The following is an 8,147-nucleotide window of genomic DNA, read 5'->3' as shown; positions in this document are numbered from 1 at the left end:
TCTCAAGGTGTTCTGCTCTTTTTAGTTACTGGTCCATGTTTGCAGTGTATGACTGCATTCACTGTAGGGGACAGGGACAGGACAGGACAAGACACATTTCAGCTCCCTCTTTCCCCTCTTACTCCACCCTTTCTGATTACTTTTCCAGTATCAGATTCATTTATTTGTCCTATAAGCACTAGCAGTACTGTTATTGCAGTTTTGCCAGTGAGGAAGTTGAGGCTGAATGAAGTTTAGTGAATTAAGATCAAAAAGCCAGTACAGCTAGTGGTGGAATTTTATGTCCAGGCATCCTGACATCAGGCTCACCCCTTAAACCCATGCTGCTCACTGTGTGGCTCCCTGGGGAACATCAGCCGCTTGTGAGCCTTTGCAGAAATGTAGATTCATCTCCCTGCCCTCAGCACACTGAGTGGAGATCCAGGGATCTAATAGTACATCCTGGGATGAGTGTTCAGTGAGAACGTTGGCTTGTCCAGGATCTTATCATTTCTAAGGTAGCTTTCCATTCATATATTTGTATTCTCATATTGAGCTTTGCTAATTTTACTATCATTTATGGGTATTGGCAGGTACCCAGTTTTAATTGTTTGTTAAGTACCAGTTACAGATAAAAGAAGAGGTGCACCTTCTATCTATACTCAAAAGGCTTATAACTGAATAAGAATGCCAAGATGACTGCATAGAGAGGGGATGCAGATGAGAAGAACATGTGTAAATAGTGGCACAAGGATATGAACTGAAGGAACAAAGGTAGACTTTAAGATAGTGTGGAATTGGTGTTGGTTCGTTTAGGATGTGCGAGCATGGATGGGTACTAAAGACTTCTTAGTGGGAAAAATGGAGTAAAGTAGTAGAGGTGAGATTTTAATAGGTGGATTTTTAGGCAGAACTCATAATAGAGGTATGGGTTGCATTTATCCAAGAAGTGGGACAAAATGGAAGAAAGTAAACTGGAAGGTGGATTGTAGCTGAGCATAACCAGCTGGAGGAAATACCAGAAAGAGTAATTAATTTTGATAGATCATAGTACATACAGGGATTTTTGACAAAAAAATTTCCATTATTAAAGACAAAAATTTTCCATTATTAAAGGCAGTGTGTTTCCTGTTGACTTGAGTTTGAACACCCATGGAAAGTTGTTTATAATCATGACTGGGTCCGCTCATCCTCGCGATAAGGGGGTGTTGTCCTCCCAGCACATGATTACATTTATCATTCAGCTTCCTGCTAGTTACCCTCCACTGTCTGCAGTTCTTTTTATATGGGAACTCCCCGGCAGATGGACACCAGAGCCATGTGATCCCATCTTCCCATTCCCCTTACATTCACTCCTCAAACTCAGGAAGTTCTTTGTCTCTTTCCTAAACCTTTGAAAACGACTCTAATCACCTTTCTGGCCTATCTCTACTTTATCCAAATTCTCCATATTTCTGTCAAAATTATCCTTCTAAGATATAGCTCTGGCTGCAAAAGTTTAACCTCCTTTTAACTGAAAAATTATAAAAGCATCAAACATTTAAAAAAGCATTCAAAATTGGCAGTCTGTCTTGGGTGCCCTGCCAGTTGCTCATGGTGCCACCAAACTGGTTTTGCTCCCTCTAAATACATTTTACCTTCCTCCTTCATCTTTCCTTGCATTTTACTCTCAGCTTGAATTGCAGTTTCTCTCCTCCCCCATCCTTGTATCTACTTGTTCAAATTCTTCTATTTCCTACATTTAACTAGCATCTCCTTTCCCAAATACCCCAACTTAAGAAGATAGCTCCCTTCTTCTCTTATAATATTTTACTCTATCTCTGCTTTGTGGCACCGACTTACTTCTACCTCAGGCTCTAGATTTTAAAGTGCATGATGACAACTAAGTAGACAAAAAGCTTTTTGAGAATAAGGCTATGTCTTCATCATTTTTTAATCATCCGTGGTTACTAGCACAGTCAAATGAGCAATAAAACTTGGTGAATAAGCAAATGAATCCATGAAAGAAGAAGGAAGAAAGAATGCACCCAAGTCGTGAATCTTACACTGCTGCTTTTGCCACCAGAAAAACAGTACCTGGGCACTGTCTATGAAGTAAAGGCATCCATTCATCAAATAACTTTGATGACTGATTGTGTGACAACCTTGTAATTTCAACATTAGGAAATTATGTTCATCTTTATGGAGTTCTTCGGGTTTCTCTCATCCTCCTCTAGGCATTCCTCAAAACCCTTCCTTCTTTCCCGTCACCGTCTTTGTTTCCTTAATTCCTATTCTATCTTTCTGGACTCAAAAGAAGGTTATACCTTCTCAGGGAAGTAAGTTTGTGAGATAGGATCAGATTGCATCCTGTGACCTTAGTACACAGTTTTTCAGGGAATATAAACTTAATATGAACATGTGAACTGAATAAATGAGTCAGATCATGAAGCTCCCAATTTAGGTTGGGAAACAGCCAAAGAGTCAAAGTTATACATAAGTAGGGGCTGGGGATTTAGCTCAGCGGCAAAGCGCCTGCCTGGCAAGTGCAAGGTCATGAGTTCGGTTCCCGGTACCGGAGAAAAACCAAAAAAAAAAAAAAAAGTTATACATAAGTAAATCCCTAATTTTTGTATTTATAGGGAGCTCCTTCACCCCAAGATAGATATAACTTAGATAGACTTTGGCTGGAGGAAAGATAGCCATTTTAACAAATGGGCTAGGGAAACTGGATATCCACATGCTGAAGACGGAACCTAGACGTGTATCTCTCACCATGCACTACACTAAAATCAAAATGGAAAAAAGATGTAAATATTAAAATACAACAATCTGCTGGAAGACAAAATGGGTAAAACTCTTGAAGATGTAGGTGAAGACAAAGACTTTCTGAACAAAACTTCAGTTGCACAAGAAATATTATCAACAAACAACAAATGCGATTATATAAATTAAAAACTTCTGCACAGCAAAGGAAACCACCGATAAAATAAAGAACACATACAACAGAGTGGGAAAAAGATTTGCCAGCTACTCCTCAAAGGACCAATATCAAAATAATTAGAGCCCCCCAAATTCAATCCAGTAAAAAATGGGCATCTGAAATGAATCTATTTACAGATGAATAGATTCACAGATGAAGTACAAATAGCCAATAAATATATGAAAAAATGTTCAACATCACTGTGCATTAGAGAAATGCAAATTAAAAGAACACTGAGATTCTACCTTATTCCAGAAAGGATGGCTATCACCATGAAATCAAGTAGAATGAAGATATTCCATGTACAGGAACCTAATACCCTACATGAGTATGAACATGATATGCCATAAACATGAGATAAGAATGATATCAACAAGAATGAAATGGGGGTTGGGGATTTAGCAGAGGAGAGAAGGGGAAGGAGAAGGGGAATTAAAACAAGGATCAGACTGTAGTATGTAAATGTACTCACTCTCCAGGATGATTATAAACTGCATGTACTGCAAACACATCAAGTAAAAAGTAAAATATAAAAAAGAAAGAAATTAAATGATAATAAATGCTGGAGGAGCTACCAAGGAAAAGGAACTCTTCCGCATTGTTTGTGGGAATGTAAACTAATACAACCACAATGTAAATCAGTAAGGAGAGTTCTTGAAAAACGGAAAATATTCCATTTAACCCATCCATTCCCTTTTAAGTGTCCAAAAGAGTTAGACATCATGTTACAAAGATAATGGACACACAATTTCATAACAGCACAATTCATAACAGATAAATCTTGGAAGTAGCCTATACGTCCGTCAACAGATGAATGGATAAAAAAGTGGTGTTTCTACACAGTGCATTACTACTCTGCTATAAAGAAGGATAAATTTGAGTTGTTTGTAGGAAAATGGATGCATCTTGAGACCACACATTAAGTGAAGTAAATCAGACACAGAAGCTTAAATGTGCATGGTTTTTCTATATGAAAATCCCGATATATAACTTGCAAAATAAAATATAGACAATAGGGAAGAAGACAAATAGAGACAATGAATATATATATATGGAAAAAAACATCTATAAGGAGGAAGCTGCTCTTTGGTTTTGAGAAAGGTGGAGGTGTAGCATTCTCTATAATTCCTGTAATGAGGGTGCCTGGCCCTTTCAAAAACATTCATTATGTTTTGGAATTTAAACTTAATTGTTAAATGCCACATCTTAAATTCGGTTCATAGCTTAAGCATTCCTTGATGTAAGCTGGATAGGAACTATTGACCCTCATTCCTGTGTTGTCCAGTTTGCTGGAATATAAAACTAGTCCTTTTGTGCAATATACAATATTTTATCTTCAAAACATAAGATACATCTGAGCACTTGCTGGCCTTAATAATTGCAATGCCAGGTATGTGCAGGCTTTCTTCTGTGTGTACATTGTCTACATGTGTGCTGTTGACACAGCTATTTCTAACTTGTCACCTAAGACTCAACTCAGCTACACCTTCTCCAGGGATCTTCGCTTCCTTCTCTCCCACACCCATGTCCACAGCCCGTGCTGCATACACTCAGGGATGGTAGGCCCACACCTGACATTTGGTTACCATCATCTGTGCTAGATTCTCAGTGTCTCACCACCTAGCAGAGAGCTCTCAATGAGCACAGCTCAGTAATGTGAGTGTAGAGATGTTAGATGCCACTGTAGGAGAAATTCTTTATAGTACAAATCTATGCATTCAGTGCCACTTGGATGATTTTGTTCATTTCTGAACTGCATTTTTTGACAAACACTTGTGAGGTGTCTACAGTATTGTAGTTTTGTAATTGGAAAAAGAAGAAATGTGGCTATAGTGAGTGTTTTCTCTTTTAGCACTTCAAGGTATTGTAAATCAAGAAATAAAAGGGCTCTATTCTCAGGCAGACTTCGGAAACACTAAATATGTCTACTTTCTGAACAGTGAAAATTCTCAGAAACCCTTAATGTCTTATGAAGTTTGTGAGTGTGCAAGAAAGATCCATCATGTATAAAAGGCTGACGTTTAACTGACTAAGGTTCTTTTTCACTGGGGATGCACAGTAACATCAGGCGCACCATTTGTTCTGCAGAACGTTGTTCAGCCCGTGCTGGCACATAATCCCTGACGTCACAGGCTGGGTTTGCTGCACTCTTGATCTGGAAACACTGCCCAGAACCCAGCCTCCATGTTGCTTGAGTAATCCGCTCTGCTTTGGGTGTGGAGACCCTGGGGGCTGGGTGGGAAGCCTCTGGTCTCCTTAGCTCAGAATTCAGTCTGACCATCCGTGTCCACACTGTGCACAGGCAAACCCAAGTGATGTTTTCATTGTGCTGCTCAGGACAACGAGTGTACTCTTGGCATTTTGGGAGAAAACCTATAATTTGGCACTTATGAGAGCACTGATGGAAAAGCATCAAAATTGCTTTATGTACTGGAGAGAGGTTTTATTCCATTCTGTTTTGGATTGGGTTGACTGTTGAACTGAAAAATCAAGGACAGTCATTTTTTCATCAGGGTGATTGGAATCACAGCAGCAATATCTACTCTCAGGATGAGAAGAGCATCATCTGTAAACATCTCACCTCTCTGACAACACAGGGTGTGTCTCTTTTCAATTAAAAACATGGAAGGAAGATTTAAGGAAATAAAACCCAGAAGAAAATCTTTGGGAATCAAAGTTGAGTGGCTGTTTCATGAAGCTATTAGTAAGTTCACAATGGAAAAATTACTTAAAAGTCGTTTTCTCTAACCAGGCTACCTAGAATCTTGTGAGAATGAGGCAAAGGTCAAGAACAGAGGGAATGCGGAAAGGCCTCCGTCCCACCACAAATAAGCAGACTGACTTAGCTTCTAGCCACAGATTTTAAAGCAGCTCACAAGCCCTGAGACTAGAATCTGAGTCCCTTTCACCCAGACAGGTGTTCTGGGATAGCTTTGTAATGCAAAAATGCTCTAAATTTTACCTCCTGGGCAAATATTCTACCATTAAACCTGACTCTTTGAGGCTATCCCTAAATTTGTATCCTTTGAAAGGAGTTGTAGATTTTAGATTCAGGGGTCTTTGATACTTAGATTTTAAATATAAAGCCTCCATGGGGTAGTCTAACCCAGAGCTTGAAATGTTCAGCTCCATTAAAAACTATAACATGCCAAAAGTGGATTCTAAAGATCTCACCCAAAATCAAATTGCTGTCATGTTTACCATTTTGGACATGGATAAAGCCAGGCAAGCTTGCAGCTCTGACTCATTACATACTTGGACTTAAGGTACAGACTGACTTTTATTCAGAGTACCACTCTGCTACTTAGCAACAAGAAACTGATGACTTGAGAAAATCATACACTTCGAGTCTTGTTTTACTTATCTAAATTATAAGGGGAATGACAACCACCTCTCAGTGTTATTATATTGTCAAGGTATATCAAATCTGCCTAGGAAAGAACTTGCCAAATAATAAAAGTTTAATAATTTTTTTCTCCTTATTCTTTTGTAAATAATCAACTTTATTAGTGTTTTTTTCTATTTATAGTTTCTTTCCTTTGCAAAACACTGTTTAAAGGGTCTGAATATGTCAAATATCAAAAAATTTTGCCTTTTCAAAATGCATTTTAATATACTTGTTTGTTGACTTCTATCTTAGCCTTACAATTTCTCTAAGAACCAGGTGGCTATCTCTCCTTTAGATATGGATTTAGTAAATTCTTTTTATAAGTTTTAATTTAAATTTCAAATTAACCTAGAACAGTTGCATACAGAGCTCAAGTGCAAGGTGATATTCCAACGTGCACATGTACACCGATCAAATCAGAATAATTCATGTCTCTGCTCATTTGTCATTTTTTATGCTTCAAGTTCTTGTGCACCTCATTTCTAGATCTCTATAAAGTGTGCAGTGGTTACTCTGAAGTAGATAAGTATCTAACATGTCAAGAAAAATGAACTTAATACAGACAGTTTTGCTTCTGACAAAATAATTATTTTGGAAGGTCTAAAATATTGGATCAATAGTGGGAAGAACACAATATTGACACTGAGTATAACATTGGATTTAAATCCTGACTTCTGATTCTTTGTAGACAAGACAATTTCCTCATTTGTAGAAGTATAAGGACTCCTCTGCTTCCAATTCCACAGAGATTGTATGGAGGTTGAAAAATAATAATAGAAAAGAAAAGCCAGTGAAGATTCATGAAAAAATCTTCAGATCTGAGTAATTCTTACTAGTTCTTGACACTGGAAGGAGATATTCAGACTTTTACTGTGGCAGAAGTCAGATTAGGGCCCTGAGTTCTCTTGGACAGTTCTCAGCATCCTAATTGCTACCATTTTAGCAATCTGCCAGCATCTGTGGCGATTGTCAGAGATGTCTACCCTCTCATTATTCTACTTTTACTGTTCTATTTTTCTCCATGGAACAGCTGGCAGGAGAACTCATCACCCATGTGCTTAGAAGTCATTAAATAGCTGCCTCTTTCAGGATCCCATAAAGCCCAACACGGTCTGCTCTGTCTCTCCCTGACTACCTGTTGGAACTGAACTCTTTTTCCTTATTACACTGCAAACTGGCATTTGTTTCTGTCCCTCAGCCAAGACAAGCTTGTTACCACATCAGTACCATTCAACATTAGTATTTACTTTGTCTGAAGCATTCTTATTCCAGAGCTTATCATGGTTGATTTCCTCTTGTACTTTAGATCCCTTCTCAAAGAGTCTCTTCCTTGCTGTGCTATCTAATGCACTGTACCAACTCCAGTCACTTTCTGTCATATCATTATGTTACTTTTGTCAAAGCACTTAACATTATTGGAAATTAGTATTTTTACATTTTTTGTGCATGATTTTTTCTCAATACCTGGAGTATAAATTTCACAAAGAGGGGTATAGTCTTTATCTCAGAGCCATAAACCTTGATCTATTGAAATGCTAAGTGAATGTGATTGAATAGCTGTAGATAGAAAATAATGATGTCAAATACTTTCAACTCTTAATCAACCTTAGATATACTTATCCAAAACTGAAGCATAAGACAAATCACAAAGGATATCAAAGTTTAAAAATGACTAACTTGTTATTTAAATGAAAAAAAATCTTTTCTTCTCTTTCAGCTGTTCATTCTTGTGAATTAAGTTAAGCTAGAGGAAATACTTGAATACATATACTACAGCTTTTTTTTATTTTAAAGATAAAAGGAGGGAAACATTAACAG

Source organism: Chinchilla lanigera, unplaced genomic scaffold, assembly GCF_000276665.1.
Source record: "Chinchilla lanigera isolate Chin_1 unplaced genomic scaffold, ChiLan1.0 scaffold00139, whole genome shotgun sequence".
Classification (NCBI taxonomy): domain Eukaryota; kingdom Metazoa; phylum Chordata; class Mammalia; order Rodentia; family Chinchillidae; genus Chinchilla; species Chinchilla lanigera.
Note: the sequence above shows the minus strand (reverse complement) of the source record.